Source organism: Hippichthys cyanospilos, chromosome 16, assembly GCF_059441005.1.
Source record: "Hippichthys cyanospilos isolate Australia breed blue-spotted pipefish chromosome 16, RoL_Hcya_1.0, whole genome shotgun sequence".
Classification (NCBI taxonomy): Eukaryota; Metazoa; Chordata; class Actinopteri; order Syngnathiformes; family Syngnathidae; genus Hippichthys; species Hippichthys cyanospilos.
The window spans coordinates 7,146,917-7,165,213 of NC_142384.1; the positions used below are offsets into that span (position 1 = coordinate 7,146,917).

Here is an 18,297-nt window from a genome sequence, read left to right on the forward strand (position 1 = left end):
CAATGCTGTGCCGTTCACACAACACATATGGGCACCATTAACAGAGGAGACGCGACGTTAGAGTCATACTAGACGGGTTTACGTGCTGTGATATGGATTCACTTTGGCTTAACTGTGGCAATCAACTCCCAATTCTGATCCAGGATTTATGTCTTCACTTCCAATATAGCCCATATCTGATATCATTAAAGTATGAGTATCAGGCGGTGGGAATGCCTCGCTCCTCGAGGGCCTGTTTTCACATTGCAAAGGCAGAAAAAAATGTTTTTTTAGTAAGAAGTTGAGAAGCGCAAACAATTCACTGCTGATAACTAAGAGTCATTTTAGGTCATAAAGAATTATGCACATAATCAGGCTCACAGAGAAAAAGCTGCCCACTAGAGCTGTCAAAATTAATCAATTAATTGACAACTATGTATCACATTACCCGATATTTGATATCGTTACAGTCCGAGTATCAGGTGGTGAGACTGAATCACCTTTTTGGGGGCCAGTGTCATAGAACAGAGTTTTCACATCGCACAGGCAGCGCAAAAAATATTTTGAGTTAGTATTTTGATCATTAAAGTTGATAAGGCACAGATGTGAACAAAAAGTCATTTCAGGTCATAAAGAATTACCCACATCAGTATTCTTATTGAGACAATACCCCGGCGTGAAATGCTGTTATCTGGGCAAAATGTGCTTACTTTTTAAATGTACATCTAAATTAGAGCTGTTAGAATTAATTAATTAATCGACAACTCGTTGTCAACTTAATCGATGTCTGATATCATTACAGTTCAAGTATCAGGTATTGAGAATGAATCACCTTTGGGGGTCAGTGTCGTAAAATTCAGTTTTCACATCGCAAAGGCAGCAAAAAAAGTAATAATTTTTAGCTAATTCATTATTATTGTTTTACATACCATTTTTATTGGGAAGGGCAAGTCCTGATACAGAGTATTGGGATCAGGCCCATAGCTGGCCTTATTTCAAGATATCTGTGCTTGCAATCGTGGCCGATACTAGCATCAGATATATAAAAATAAAACTTTCTGATTCATTTCATAACATCTTCAGGGAAATGCTATATGTACTTTTTAAATAAAATGATGTGTGAGATTCAGCGTATATACTATATAATAATATACTAATGTCTCGATACTTGGTATTGGTGAGCGACTACTCAAGAGATGAATACTCGTACTGGTATCATCTGTGGAAGGTGCCGTTGAACATCCTTAATTTTTAAATAACTCGATTAAGGGTTTATCAGTTTTACATAGTTTGGAATGTATTTATTTTAGGATGACGCTAATTACAAAATCAGTTGGGCTCTAGATTTTATACAGCACGACAGCATAGTTACTTTCTCCTTTCTGAGAAGTGAGTTTGCCACAGCGATTCGTTTCCAAGTTCCGCCTCAAGTTACGCTGGTGTAACGGAAGCTTGTGTGAACCTCGTAACGAGAACCGGCGTCAAAGGGATTTCACCCACGTATGGCATTTGCGCTTGCAACATGGCCAACATGGATATTTCTGTCCCAAGGTGTCAGGTAAGACATTTATTGGCCGTTCTCCAGCCGACACGCCCTCAGAGAGTTCCGCTCGGGAGTCAAAGTTCAAGGAGTCACCGCCGCTGCCGTTTCTGGGAAATTCTACAAAGCGCTGGGAAAGGAGCTGTGCCCCGAGGTTAAACGGCTCCGGGCACCATGACCCAAAAACAACCATAATGACACGTCTTCCTTCCCGCAAACGCCGCCTGTTCACTTAAATTATGGAAAATTTACTTTATAATGTTTTGTTTACAAATGGTTGGGTTTCCAGAACGCCTGGCCACCCAGCAAATGTGAAATTTGGCAATCAATTCAAATTAGCTTCTGCCTATTTCTGAAAATATGCCTATGAATAGAGCATGCCCGTCTGCACTTTTAAACAAATTTGCACCCACATTGAGTGTGTTTTCCCCCCACACATGATTTCAAGATCTTTCAAGTCTGTTCCATCTCCTAATTCAACCCCCCCGCCGTCATGGGAATGAAATCTGCGCTCACTATTGGCCCAATAGTTTATTATTACCTATCTATCACTTGATTCACATGAGACAGGGCTAAATTCAACAAGACAAGACAAAGGTACAGTATGTCATTCAATCCTTGAGGTGTTTTAATAAGATAATAAGTTATTATAAGACCTTGAAATATTTAAAATGCAAAGAATGCATTCCCAGGCAAAATATTGGAAACACCTTCAAATTCTAGAGATAGACTAAAATGTTTTAATTTTTAGCATTAATTCCGACATCAATTATTAGTAGTCAAGGAGGCCGATAACCGATACTCTATTTGGAGCTGGTAATAACTTGAAATATCTTTCACGATTGTTATGTTACGAACTTTCAGATTTTCAAAACGTGATCTGGGTCCGTCTGTCTGTCAGTCAGTCCGTCCGTCCATCATCTCTCTCTAACTCACTAGCTAGCTAGCTAGCTATAGCATCTATCGTACTGTACCGTACATCTATCTATAGCATCTCTCTCTAACTTGCTGGCGCATTATCTATCTATCTATCTATCTATCTATCTATCTATCTATCTATCAATCAAGTTCTCAGATATTTCAAAACAAACTTTCATGTAAAGACATAGAGTGCTCCTAGGGTTAGCATAATCCCTCATAAACTTAATCACTGCCATTGACGACTACAGACACCGAACATACGATTTTACTGGACTGGCAATGAAGGTTATAGCTGGAAATGGAAATGTAGTTCCCAGAAGTTAACAGAAATTGATATTTCATCGGCCATCAGATTAAAAAAAAAAAAAGGCGGATGCTGACATTCATCAAAATGCTGAATATCTGCGGATCGTTGGTGTATTGCTATAAAATTCTAATGTTTTCAAACACAATAACAGGTCAAATAATGCATTCTATTAACTGTCATCCCATTCCAGTCATAAATCATCACCACATCATAAATCTGATAGAGAATATAGCAAGATGTGCAAAGCTGAGGCCGGCGGCGTGGTCAACCCTCTCAGAGGTGGACCTGAAAATAGCCACCCTGCATGACATCACATCGACCGTCATGACCGCCGCCTGTGAGTCACACAAACCCACGGGAGGGACACTTGCGCCGAGCCAAGTGTATTTCCAGGAAGAGCGAGCGGCAGCCGTAGAATGCTAATGCTATTTGCTAATGCTAATGCTATAATGCTTCAAAAAGATAGGAAAAGACTTCCTGTGTAATTAAAAGCAGCGAGGACATGCAAAAGCATCTGTTTACATTCCTTTTAGAGGAGCATGCATGCACTAGTCACACGTCATTGTTCCACCTCTTATTTGTTCCTAACTTTGTCAAAAGCTGAACTGATACTGCATGGTTCAAGGGACACAATCCATTTTTTAAATTTTTTGCTTTCAAGGGGCACAATTGGAATATGCGTCATGGCAGCGTCAGGAGGAGTAACAGCGGCGGAAAAGCTTGACTAGTTTTTCTACAGCAACTATTGTTCCGACTCCCAATACAAACAACACAACATTGTTCTAAATCCACATTCAATCGCCAATTCAGGGCGCTAATGGTAAGTTAATTACGCTGACACTGACGTACAGCATAATGGCAATGTTTACCTTTGACCTAGGCTCCATTATAGCTGCATCTAGCATATATTAGTTGCTAGCTAGCCGCTCTCTGTGCTCCATATTGGCTAGCATGATAGGCGCACACTGATGCTGAGAGTCTGACACAGTTGCCGTTCCTACTGATCATTTTTTAACATACCGGCAAATTTGAAAAATCTCCCCAAAAAACTGCAACGTGTTTTTAAAAGCAAATAAGCACGCTACAAAATTCAATGGAGTGTAAAACAATGTAACTATTTGCGCATTGTAATTGTTTGCTTCAATGTCTTGTCAGTGCTCCTTCTGGAGGCCCAATAGAGCGATGGCAACATATATGCTGATGCTGTTAGCATTAAGCTAGCAGACTCTTGAATGTAATGTGATTTGATTAAATGCAGAATGTGTAAAATAAACTTTATTTTATGTTTAAACTTAATTGACAGAACTCCTGCAGACCTAATTGAAGCTTTGGCAAAATTCCTGCTTAGTACGGTTAGCTTTAAGCTAGCAGACTTTTCAAAGTCATGTGGCTTGATTAAAAACAGAACGTGTAATTGAAACTTTGTTTTATGGTTAAACCTAATTGACATAGTGCCCCTGACGGAGGCCTAATATAGCTATGGCAACATCTATGCTTATACTGTCAGTATTAAGCGAGCAGACTTTTCAAAGTCATGTGGTTTGATTAAAAACAAAACGTGTAGTTGAAGTCTTGTTTTGTGTTTAAACTTAGTTGACATAGTGCCCCTTATGAAGGCCTATTATAGCTATGGCAACATCTATGCTAATACTGTTAGCATTAAGCGACTCGACTTTTCAGAGTCATGTGGTTTGATTAAAAACAGAATGTGTATTAAAACTTCATTTTATGTCTAAACTGAATTGACACAGTGCTCCTTTTAGAGGCCCAAGTATAGTTATGGTAACATTTACACTAGTACTAGTAAAATTAAACTAGCAGACTTTTCAAAGTCATGTAGTTTGGTTCAATTTTACATTTTACCTAAAGATGGAAAATAAACAGTCGAGTTTTAGGGACAATTTTGTCTGGCGGCATGCCATGATTTTTCTTTTGTATAATATGTGCTTTGGTTCACTTAAGGTTTGGAAACACTGACATATACACATTCATATGTCCATATGACACAAATAAAAATAAGCACATTGCAAAACAACCACTGTCAACTCTAGCAGCAAAGAAAGCACAGTCAATTATATATGATGTAAACATGCTAATTAAGGGCATGCCCTTCATTACTTAATCCAAATAATTGCCAACAGCAACCGGAGAAGAAAAGCGGAGGTTGATCTCATTCAAATTAATACACTTAATGCTTTGTCATGTTTGAGATTAAAATCATTATTTGTGTAAAACGATTTACTTGCTGTTGTTGGTGTTTATAAAGTTATTTACATGGAGATTGTTTCAATTTGTTACACCGAAAATCATTTGAGAAGTGAACATAGAATTTTACGAGAAAAGAACTAGCAAATGAAGAATATAACACAAATAGGCATTATATCAGAATTGGACATTTGGACTTGTAGTGAAAATCCAGATGATAAACCGGCTCGCTATTGTGAACAAATGTGCCAAGTGTCTGTATTGAGACGTGGGAATACTCACAGTAGGCGGCAGAACAAGTTGGTTAACATGTCTGACCTCTCCACACACACATTCACGATTTGTGATGTCACAAATATGTGAAAAGAACTATGCCTGCCAATTATTTTCTTTTATAGACATCTTATGTCATTTACCTCGCATTTGAAAAGGATCTTTTTTTGGGTTCACATCCTGCTCTTACTAACCGTGACTCCCTTTAGCAGGCAAGCCTATCATGAATCCAGCACACAAATTCAATTAGATTACTGTTGGGAATATTAATGAATTAAAAAACAAGTTGATTGGATCCTGGCATCTCTCTTGTTGCAAGACAATCCCAGATGCTTTATTTAATGGTCTATAAAATTGGACCAGCCAGGACACTTGAACGAGTGGTATTGTGGTTTCTAAGGTCATACTACATAAATAGTAGCACGAAAACAAGTAGAGCTAGACTGATGTTTTAATTTTTCAGGCCCCATTATGTATATTAGTAGTCAAAGATATTTAGAGATGGTATTAATTTTTAGCAAAAGGAATAATACCGGAGTCAAAAAATGTTTTCTTTACGTCTAAAATGAAAACTGATTCAGGTTTGCATAATATTGATTTAGTTTCTCTCTTTTTAAAAAAAAAAATGAAAAAACAAGCATTTCTTAAGTTAAATTAACACTTAAAAAGTAGATAATTTTCTACGGTAAAAAGAAAGAAAGAAAATAACTGAAATGTTCAAATTTCACAGATCATTGTTAAAATAAAAAACATACAATGATCTCAAAGTCAGCAAAATATTGCATAAAATTACCTAAAATTTTTGACAAATACTTATGGGAAGTTGATTTGTTATTAGCAATTAGATTTTTTTTAAAGTAGACAGATTCTAATACTTGTCAAAATGACGAATATCGTCACTGATAATTATCCCAGCCGATATTCAATCCATCCCTAAAAAATGAGGCCATTTTTATTTCTTTATAGAACAAATTCAAACTCACTTGTATGTTTATTAAGACATTTAATCTCAAAGACATATTTTAATGTCTTTTAAGAGTCCACACAAGCAGTTTGATTGCATACTGACATTTCTGCAGGACTGCTTTTATTTATTAGTCTTTAATATTGGTGGACCAGCTAGAACATCTGTGCCAGTGCTAGCGTCAATGTTGACGTTATTGCAGCATGAAAACAATTATGCCAGTCTCATTTCTGTGTATAAATACGTTGCAGGATACAAAACGGGTAAATTCCTGAAGTGTGTATCACATTGATTAGTACCAGAAGTAGCAGTTTTAAAAATAAATAAAAAAGGTAGTCATATGCCCAGAGTATTGGGTAGGCGGAATAACCACTGCAAGAATGATGCTTATTGGCTTCTGGCTATGTCTTGTTCACAATTTACTACCACGGCAGCAATATTGGGCGCACCTGTTCATAGTTTGAGCAGCAAATCTATGGATGAGTAAAATCAAAAAAAGTTATCGAGGGTAAGAAAGGGTCTTAGTTTATTTTTAGAAAACATGTGTAGCACACATGCAACAGTTTTGATCCAGAATCGGCAATCACGCAAGCGTTTTAGAGCACAGGTTTTTTCCAGGAATCCTATTTGCAATAATGACGTCTGCGTCGTATCATAAGCGGAGCGCCAAATCCAGACTATTCCCGCGAGTCATCATCTTGAAGCTATTAGGCTCGCTTATCGCAACGAGATGAGGTGGATGGACTCGAGCAAAAAATTTGTTTCTGATGTGAGACACGTTTCCACCAAACCTTCCAGGGCAGCACAGGGGGCCAAGGTACCGTTGTGTAAGCTCATATCAGACAAAAGGTTAAGTGGACGCGGTGCATACTGACGACGGATGGATGTTTTTATTTTCTCTTTTTTTTTCCCTTTAGACACTTCAGTAACTGTTTTCCCACAGTGGCACGCCATCAGATAATTAGACGACGTCGGTACCATCATCTGGTGTAACATCTAAAATATTCGGCAGATGAAGCATTGAGAAAAGCTAACAAAATGCCAGTGGCCAAAAGCAGAAAAACCCTCAGAAATGTTAACAATGGTGAACCAAGTGAACTGAACTTGACCAGATAGGTAATGGTTGGTCATTTTTCTTTTAAGCCCATTATCACAACTTTGACTTTTACACTTGCTGAAAATACTTAAAAGTCAAGCGGCAAATGTTTACCTCTCATCATATCATATAACTGAATATTTGTGGACAACATTGAAATAGGGTGGCAGCTATCAAATATTTTATTATTTGGATAGCAGAAAATTCTATCGAATAACTGGGTACCGTGTTCCCTTGTTTATCGCGAGGGTTACGGTCCCAAAAAAATACTCAAAGTAACCAAAATCAGCAAAGTAGAGATCTTAAAGAACTTAAAAAAAAAAATATATATATATATATATATATATATATATATATATATATATATATATATATATATATATATAATATCCCTATTTTTTTGGGTCAGTCTGACTTAGGAGGAAAAATATCAAAAAACACAGAAAGGTAACTCTGAAAAAGATATGGTCAAAAATGAAAATTCATGCAAGTAGAGGTTGATTTTTTTTTTAACTAAATAAAATTGCTATTTGTCTGACTGATCCTATTAAAATGAAGAACAGTCGCAAGATAATTTGCAAGAAACATAGCGACTCGATTTGGTTTATGCAAAAGAGCGACGTCAAAAACCACAGTAGCTATTTTTGCTATCCAAAACAATACACATGAGCAGTTTTCCTTTGTTAAAAAGTGATCAGTAGGAACAGCAACTGTGTCAGTTGAGTCCTTCACGTCTGTTTAACTGTCATTTAAAAGTAATCCGACGGTTCTTGCCAGCCTACACAGGGAAATTGAGTGCTTCTAGCTGCCAAGGCTGTTAGCATCTAGCGCTGCTCTCTGCTGCTAGTGCTTCTATCTGCTAACATTGGAATCGCCACAATTTGCTGAGGAGTGCCATATAATACAATGTCTGCCCAATTAGGTCTTTTTTAGGTGTCCTTAACTAGCATAATAAGCAAATGAACTCAATTTTAGGACAACTTAGTGTTGTTGACTTTGCTGACAAGTCAAACTCTCAGCTGCGCCACGACTCGTGTTGGGATCTACTTCAAAATAAAAATGTACATGTACATTGACATCCATATGTTATTTGGTAAGGTAATGTTGGCGGCATGTTAATGTCATGCATAGCATGAACACTTATTGCTGCTGTTAGCTTGACTTCTTCCTAACGGTGTACATTAAAAATGGTACCTGAGGCAGGAAAAAATGCCTTGAGCATATTTTTGAACAGAGGTACTCAAATAACTGAAGGACTTGTTTCACCTCTACAGTAAATTAGAAAAAAGATTTTAAAATGCTACCTTTTGCAGAGTGTCAAAACAAGGGATGTAAGAAATCTAAGGTGTCACATCAGGCCGATACTACCCCTTTAACTCATAGGTCCCAAACTCCAATCCTTGGGGGCCGCAAACCTGCATGTTTTCCATTATTAGCTGATGAGCTAATAATTTGATTCAGGTGAGTTAATGACAGAAGCATCACAAACATGTAGGACTGCAAAAATGAGGTGAATTTTTTTACATGTAAATCATGTAATTCATTCCAAGCCCCAAGAAAACGCTTCTAAACCCTTTAAATTCATCATTTTAAATGTAGCAGTTCATAATACAAATGTAGTTCATTTTGTTGCCTTGAGATGGCGCTAGTGTATTGGTGGTGCATGTTTGTCTTGTTTTATTTGTACAATTTTATTTGAGATTTCCAGTGATCTGGGCAACAAGCCGGCATATTTATTAATGATAAAAATGCATCAAAAACTACCAAGTAGACATCATGGGATGTGATGACGTATTACATTACAGTCTTGTTCGAGCGAGGGCTGGGGTTCCGTCTCTCACTATTATACGCCAACAATTTCGCCTTTCGTTTCCTCAAATTTCTTTGCAAACTAGAGACAATATTTTTCCGCAGAGGCGGTTGATAACCTGAATTTTTCGTAACAAGAGACATTCAGGTACCACTGTAGTTGATGCTATAATGCGGAATCAGTCTGAAAAAAGGTTCCTGGTGGGAACTGGACCATACATTAATTTTAGACTACTGCTGATGGGGAAAAGAAAAATCTTGAAGAATTTTCACATCATAATCTTTTATTCAATCAGACAATTAGATGTCTGACATCAAATGCCCCAAGATAGACGACCTTTTACACTTAATGCGGTTGATGGAAACGCCAACAATTATGTCTGAACCAAACTGTACTGTACTACGTGGTGTAAACAAGTATTTGGTGAACTCGGCGAGACAGCCAGGCAGACAACATGCCAGGCATCATGTGGGCACGACTAGCAGGGCAGACCCCTCGGGAAAAAAAAAAAAAAAAAAAAAAAAAAACTGGCACATACCAGACAGTCAACACAAGACCCAGACCTAGACACCCAGCACGGTGGCCCGGGACTCGCCCGGCTTTATCGGTGCGGTTACATCATGCCCAGCTATGAGCGCCGTCCCCTTCCTCCATGCGATAAGGTTTCAGGCCCATGTGCTCCTGTGTCACGGCTGCCAAAATAACTCAGCAGTTTCTAATAAACCCAGGCGGGGAGGCGGGGTGTGGGGAGGAATCACAGCCCACCTGAAGCATAGTTCAAAAAAGGGGGCAGGAATAAAGTTTTGAAGTTCAAACGAGCGCGAATATGAGAAGCATATGGCCGCGTTCTCACATGCCTGCCTGCTGGTTTGCTTCTTTTTAAGCCAAGGTTTCCAAACTATTGCCCGGAGCAATTCCATTGTTCATTTTCAAGCGGCCCCCATTATATCCCCAAAATAACACTTGCCAATAATACATCTGTTCTATATGATGTACGGCATTTCTAAATATACAATTTACAATGCTAACTAAACAGGTAGAATTTTTTTTTTTCAAAACTGTGATAACGAAAAACTTTTGACATACATAAATTGTTAGCTATACAGTACTTTCTGCACGGTGACCTTGTAATAATTACAAAAATATCACTGGAATGATGCCCAAGTTAATGCTTAAAAATGGTCACCCTACTGCTTCCGTTTTGGTTCTGTTTGTAGAGATGGCATTCGGCTGATGTTCAGCGCAGATGTTGATCATTTCTGCTGGGCCACATTGATTCTGAATACACCAAAATCTAAAATGCTAAACTGCGTTGTAGAAATCTGTTAGGGAGGCAACTTTTCAAGAAAATTCACGACTAAATAATATGTGATTAATCTGATTTTGGCATGTTTGATAAATTAAAGTAAAACTTTTTGAGTGGCCCCTACACCTTTCCATTTTTCCTTATGTGGCCCTCTAAGGTAAATGTTTGGACACAACAATGTTCAGGCCCACCAGGAGTGCTATGAGGATTAACCAAGCTATATATTATTTTATTTCAGATGTGTTTGCCCATCTATGCTAGAGACATATGGTGACGGGCATTTGTTTAGGAAATTTTCTCGCGCAAAATGCGTGCCTTGGCTCAGTAAACGTCAAAGGATGATGAAGATGAAGAAGGGAGGAGGTTGATGGAGTGGGAGGGAGACGACGAGGATGATGGCGTGACTTCACCCCGTGATGATTATTCAGCAGCATTCCTCATTCCTTTACACAACATTCCCTTCAGCAGCTAAAATAACACCCCTTTCCCCCCTCAAAGTTACAAGAAAGCCTATCAAGTCAACTGGACTGACTCATGCATGGCACACTTACTTTTCCAATGGAGTAAAAATGAAATAAATATATTTCCATCAGTGAAAAGTCTACACACCATACTCTCAATAAATAAATAAGAGTGAATGAGGAGAAGAAGAGGAGGAGGCTCGCTCCTCTTCCTCGACCTTCCCCAAGCATGACCGCCGTGCTGGTGGAAGCGTAGCCGCAACTCACCCTTCAAAGCCGGCGGCTCGGGCGCTCTCCAGCGGCGGGGAAATAAATCCGATTTCCGCCTTCTGCCTCGGGACTTGTCACATCATCCCGACGCGTTACAGGCAGGAAATAAAAACGTCTTCTGGGTTGCTTTTTTTTTCCTCCACTCCGCACCAGCGGGTTGCTTCCTTCCTCCTCCGGCGTCGCCACAAATCCTTCGCCGGCGCCGCGTCGTCAAATCCGGCCACGCTTGTCAAACGCAGCGGCGTCCCTGGAGGATGGAAGCGGGCCGTCCGCGTCTGAGCTTCCCACCGACGGACACAGCCTCCCCACACTGCTCCATTCATCGACCCGGCCCAAGTTTTTCTTGTGCCGGGTTTGAGCGTGTGAGCCCCGCCCTGGGTTCCGAGACCGTCTGTGGGAAGGAGGCGAGGCCGGCAAGAGGCGGCAGCCAATCGGCGTGGGAGCGGGGAGGCGCTCCCCCTCTACATCTCCTCCTTGTCCGTGACTAAGCGACGTCCTCATCCGGACTGGATATCACCGAAACTGGACTCAGTACCGCCGAGACGTGTGACAAATCGCAACGTTGACGTACAAAAGCAAAAGCAAAATCAAAAACAACAACAACCCTACAGCGTGAAATTAATACTGATATAAAATTTCAATTTGGTGTGTTGCATATTCTTAATTTTATGCGAATACTGACTTTGGGTTACAATATACAATATATTTCATAGGTGTCAAACTCCAGTCCTCGGGAGCCGATCTATTGCATGTTTTCCATGTTTTTCTCCTAAAACACCTGACTAAAATGATTAGCTCATTAGCAAGTTTTGCGGGACCTTAAAATGGATTCTAATCATTTTAGAATCAAGCAGGTGTGCTTGAAGGAGGCATCGAAAACACGCAGAATACCGGTCCACGAGGAATCGAATTTTGACACATATGATATATGTGAATGATGGTATACAGTACAAATAGGAAAAGAAAATCTCATGATTTGGTTGACAAATTGTGTGAATGCTGAGTCACAATGATTCACTCTGACGTCACGAAGTGACTTTTTTCTCAAATCTTTTTGAGAAGCCTCACAAACAAGCATTTATACGAAAATATACATTTGTAATCACTTAAGGTAATTAGGTAAGGTAATTACTGTTTGTAAAAAGTATAAGGTAATTTATAACTAAGGTAACTAAGTATGAAAGTAATCACTTACAGTAGGTAATTAGATACGAATATAACCAATTGTTAGTAAGGACTAATGTAATCACTTAGGTCCTATAGTACTGAAGTAATTTAGATCCTAAAGTACTTAAGTAATTGATTACCTTCGCTACTTAAAAACTAATAAATTATTTCAGGTACTGAAGTAATCAATTTCACCAGTACTGTATTGGCTAGTGCTTGATTACCAAAAGCACCAAACGTAATTGATTCTTTTTGTACTTAACAACCTTAAGTAATTGATCACTTGAGTACTTGACTACACATTCAATTACTTTAGTACTTAATTAGCTGAAGTAATTGACTATTAGTACTTGTGCAATATATTCACAATATATTTTTCAGGGTCAAACGTATTAGGTGAATGTTGAGCAATAAACACAAACGTGTGATGAAAAAACGATTTTACAGTCTTTTTCCTTTGTCCCGCTGATTTCTAGGACTTTCACATTCATATATTTTGGCTTATGTGTGCTTCAAGAAGGCAGAATATGGCCTGTTATTCATCTACAATAGAATATGAAGCCTGGCATAAATCAGGGGCGGAGCTACGTTGCGGTCAGGGGTGGCCGCGGATAGCATGAATGATCTAATACAAAGGGTGGAGAACCTTTTTCGTACCCTCTGACACCCAATGCAAAATTCATGAACAAATATGATGCAATGATGTTAATCACAAAGATTTATTGGTGCAGTGTTTTGAAGCATTTTATGTCACTAATTCATCCATTTTCTATAGCTGCCTGTCCTCAGTAGGGCCACTGGAACCTATCTCAGCAACTTCAGGGAATAGGAAGGGAACACCCTGAACTTCTAGCCAGCCAATCGCAGGACATACAAAGACAAACAACTACTCACATTCACAATTACACCTCAGGACAAGAGTGTCCAAAATACATTCCAAGCATGTATTTTGGAATGTCCAATGCTTGGAGGAAACCCACGCAGGCAAGGGGAGAACATGCAAAGTCCAGACAGGAGCGAGCTGGTATTGAACCTATTACCGTAATGTACGTAGTACGGGATGAACTACAGGGTGTAAGTTGCCGCTAACAGCAGATCATGTTAGCTGAGGTTGTTACAGCATTAGTTTTAATAAAAGAAGCAAGCAGACTGAACAAACATTCGAGTCCATCCTTGTTTACACACTAGAATATTACTGAAACAGAAAGGATCATGTAAAGGTTATGATGTCTCCATCCGATTTAATTAAGAGTGAATGGGTTGGAAAACACGGAAAGGTATTCAATTTGACTCGTTTATTAATTGTGTTCTTTTGGCGTATACACACGCAATCATAAACTTGGTGGAACGCGAATGGTGCGCAATTTTCTGTAGTTATGGCTGTAGTTTTAACATTGCCGCCAAAGTGTTGGTGCGTCCTAAATGCGGTAACATAGAAAACACCAGAATTTGACCCTAAAATCGAAGGTGTGTCGTATACACAGATGCGTCCTATATTTGGGGAATCACGGTAGTCTTTAGGAGTCTGCTGCGGAGGGCTACCAGGTCGCCAAAGGCAGATGGAATGCATCTTCCATTGCGCTACGGCTGAATGTGAGCAGCAGGAAATGTAAATCACAAGCAAGCGATAAAAAAGGACAACATCGACGTGGGCAGATGGAGGGGATGAAGATATCAGAGGACACACACACACCCAAATGAGATTCCCATGTGTGGAGAGACAATATTTGAAATCCTAATTCCCCCTCACAGATCATGCTTTGTCACTTTTTTTTTATCATCTAAAGCCCCACAATTAGCTAATCCCGCTCTGCAGAAAGACAGTGAAGCTTCAGAGTGATTTAATGAAAAGACCAGCGCATTCCATCACAGCTTGAGCGACAGCTCAGCTCCACCTGGGAATATTCTGGTAGGACGGGAGCTGGATGGTGGGAAGAGGAGGGCTTCCGACGTGCTGACAGGGGAGGGGGGGGACAAGGCGCTCGTCCTCGCCTGGGGTTTTAAGTGCACCAGAGGCTCCGCTTCCTGGAAATGTCTTCTTATCTGTGTCTCCATTAAGGCACATGAAGACAGATGTTGTAAAGTGCTGTCATGTTACGACTGAGGGGTCTCGGGATAACGACTTTACTTAAAGGTCGTTTAAAGTAAACCTCAAGTACGATCACGTTTAGTTAATATTAATGTGCAGGGGGACTTGGGAAATCTATATCTAAACATACAACATAATAGGAAAATAATACAAGAAAAACATTTATGAGCAAATTAGTAAAATCATTCATAAAAATAAAAACTGCAATACAGCAGATGGGAAAAATATAAAACTACTCAATAAAATCACTTGAAAAAGGCAAAAAAAAGAAGCAAGATAAAAAAATACAATGAAATTCATAAAAAATTAAAAATGTACAAATATTACAAAAAAAGCAAAACAAAAAGCAAAGAAGGGCTAAATATACAAAAAAAAATACATAAACATAAAAAAATATGAATGGACACCAATAACTTACCAATCAAAACTTGGGAAACACCGTCAAATTCTGTTTTGTTTTTTATTTTAATAATTCAAAACCGCTTCATTTTTCATTCAAAGTCAACGTTGTGAATAAATAAATAAATGATGGATCTAAATTGGTAAAGCAATGATTTTCAAAATAAAATGTTGTATAATCTTGATTATTCGACATAAGCACATTTTGCATTCTTTGCACATCTTTATATTTTCTCTGTCAGTTTTATGCTGATGATTTTATGACCCAAATGACTTTCAATTCAATTAGCAATGTACTTTTTTTTCAACAGGTAACAATTTCTCAAATCTGGTATTTTCTCAGATTTTCGGATTTATGATGTATATGATGCTGTATGACCTGCAATGACTTTCAGTTCACAGCTTTGCATTTTCAAGATTTTAGATTCTTCAAAACAGGTAATATAAAACCAGATAAAAGCTTTGCACATCTTGGTATTTTTTCTCTCAGCCAGGTTTATGATATGAATGATGCATTATGACCTGGAATGACTTTCAGTTCCCGGCCATGCATTTTCAAGATTTTAGATTCTTCAAAGTAGGCACCTTTTGCCTAGAAAACAGCTCTTCACATCTTGTTATTTTCTCAGTCAAATTTATGATGTGGAGGATGCTTGATGACCTGCAATAACTTTCAGTTTGCAGCTACGCTTTTTCAAGATTTTCGATTCTTCAAAGTAGGTACTTTTGGGGCAGATAACAGCTTTCCACATCTTGTTATTTTCTCAGTCAGCTTTATGATGTGGATGCTTCGCTATGATCGGGAATGGCTTTTGTTTTAAGATGACTTGACTGATACAGACCCTTGCACAATTACAAATGAACATTTTGACCTGCTCTCACATTTCAGGCTTCAAACACATGATAGAAATGTATTTTTAAACTTACAAAACTATTTTTCAGTTTTATATTTGAAAAGAAAAGAAGTTTAAAATACTGTATAAATTTTGTCTCACTTCAAGATGGTGTCCCACTTGATGACGATTCATTACAAAAAAGGCCGGGGGGTCCTAATACTTTTGCAACAAACTCAAGCCCTGAAAAAAAATAGATAGTTGATGTTTGCAAGGAAAGGTCGTAGATGTTTCCAAACTTTTGACTGGTAGAGTTCTTAGAAATCAGTGTATACTGTAAAGGGCCGGGTGAGTCAAGAAAACCCAGAGAGATTTTCCTAATTGCAGCTGATCTACCGCAAGAGTCCATTTATTAGACTTTGCGGGACAATTGACTTAGTGTGCACTGAAGACATGTTCACCATCCTGTTGGGAGTCTCTGATTGGTAAAGCGTGAAGCCGCCAGTGGTATTGGGGAGGGGGGATAATGAATGGCAACATTTCCCCCCCAAGACAGACACGGGTTAAGGCCGGGGTAACAGCTGCAATTAGGAAGCGACTTGGGACCTTAAGAAGCACTCAAGCCGCCCCCCAAACCTCATCTATCAACGCTGATAAAAGGGCTTGAGCGGCAGGCTAATGCCTAACTAACTGTCCTAAGAATAATGAAGAAATGTTTCCTCTTTCCTTTGACCAAATGGAGAACATCTTGGTGCAGCACAGGGTGAATTTCTTGTAAGAATTCGCAAATTAATCTCTCACCTCAAAATTCTACACATAAAACCCATTGTGACAATGTGTGTAGATTTTTTAAACATTAGAATTTATGATAAATAGTAAATTAAGGCAGCCGGGGTTCTCACAAATGGGCGGTAAATGTCTCTGATTAGCCCTATCTGCTATACGTGCAGGCTTTTTTTTTTCTGTTCCAAACCGACGGTCACATAGAAAACTCTGAAAAAAGTGGAAATTTGCCAAATACTTCAGATCCGCGCTTGCGTGTAGCAAGCGTAAACCTGAGATTTTCGTCATCACTCTACTCTAGTTCCCGCCAAAAACACCGTTAAGAGACGAAGGTTCTTTCTGATTGGACATAATTTGGTGACACCACTGCCGTCTAGTGGCTTAATCAGGTGTTTCAAACTCATTTTTATCGTGGGCCAAATTGTATTTCAAGTTTCTGTTAGAGAGCTGGGACTGTGGTCAAATAATTTGAAGTGTGTTCTTCACACACCTAATTTTGAGATCAGAGGCCGGTAAAAAATGTTTAAAGGCGAAATTGGGAACAAAAAATGTATTTTTTTTCCTTGCAGTTTTTTAAAAGTTGAAGACAACTTTTATTTGAGCCAGAAATTTGAGTCAAATCAAAATGTCACGGGCCACGTAACAAGATGTGGTGGGGCAGATCTGGCTCCCGGGCCTTGAGTTTGACACCTGTGTTGTAAATGAATAAAACCGCGTGGTTAGGCTGTAATATAAAAGGCTGTAATATAATAAAATGTAGGAAAAGTGAAGCGCTGCAAATACTTTCCGGATGCACCGTATGTTTACGTAGCATTAGCATTGAAAACCGTTCAATGTTTGTACCCCAAATCTTTTAGATAAACACACTTTGAAACTCAGAAATGTTCTGGATCAATGAACGCACTCAAAAATCTTGTACAAAATCTTGCCAGAGGAGTAGCATCTTTTCAAGCTGCAAAGTGACTCGCTTCTTGTAGGTGTCAAAGAGTGAAAGATGTGATTTCTTTTTTTTTGAGGGGGGGGGGGGTTGTCTTTGCTAACATGGTGGTTTGACCCTCAGCGAGACGCAGACCACCTGTGTATCCGCACGCCACACCTTCACTGTCTTGAAAGGGCCGCATGAATCATTAATCATATGCCATGAATCATTAAAAGCTGAGGAGATACACATGCCCTCATCGCTCTCGCCGTAATGAGCTTCACATGTTTCGTTGGAGACTATGAATACGCCTTTGCAAATGTTGTCTATTCATCATGTTCATGAAAATTCTCAACAGAAATGTTGAGATTAGAACTAAGTGCGGCTATGATTGTGATTCTAAAGGCTCAGACTTCCTTCTGCAGCTGATGACAGGCTGCAGGGAGTTGCAAAGCAAACAGCGGCCTCTTCGCCGCTTCAACGGTTATCCCACTCAAAAAGTCAACAATCCAGAGGAGGGACTTGACTTGGACACGGTCAGCACATTTCCAGATGACTGCCACGCCGGCTCAAAACTGAAAATTGTTTTCTTGGCATTTTTACCAAAGAGGAAAGCAAAAGCAATGATGTATTATCTAACTCTAAACAATAAGAGCTTGGTTTTATTTGTTTTATTTTTTGCGTTACGTCAGTAACGAGAAGTTGGAGGGATCCAAAATACCTGAAGGTTACAAGTTCACGCAAGCTCTATTCATAACCTTTCACTATGGTCAACTCTTTCTAAATAATAGAGAAATAATAACTTGAAAGGAACACTTCGACATGAGAAAAATGCCATTGAACACTAACATATAAAAAATATTACCCATCAAAGTCACGCACATTAAAAATGCTGAAATTATATTGATCTAGTTCCAATTTACTCACAAATTTATCGTGTGAACTCTTGTTTCATCACTGGCCCAAAAAAAACGT

The 18,297-nt window shown here is 38.9% G+C and overlaps 1 protein-coding gene across 3 annotated transcripts in view; it reads right to left on the minus strand.

Annotated features, from left to right (window-relative positions):
* Positions 1–11,486, minus strand: part of rhbdf1a (rhomboid 5 homolog 1a (Drosophila)) — a 44,852-nt gene extending 33,366 nt beyond the window's left edge. For all 3 annotated transcript variants that reach the window (XM_088436396.1, XM_088436395.1, XM_088436394.1), the window contains exon 1: positions 11,130–11,486. The gene's annotated coding sequence lies outside the window, so the exon portion shown is untranslated. The remainder of the gene's footprint in view (positions 1–11,129) is intronic.
* Positions 11,487–18,297: the final 6,811 nt, after the last annotated feature.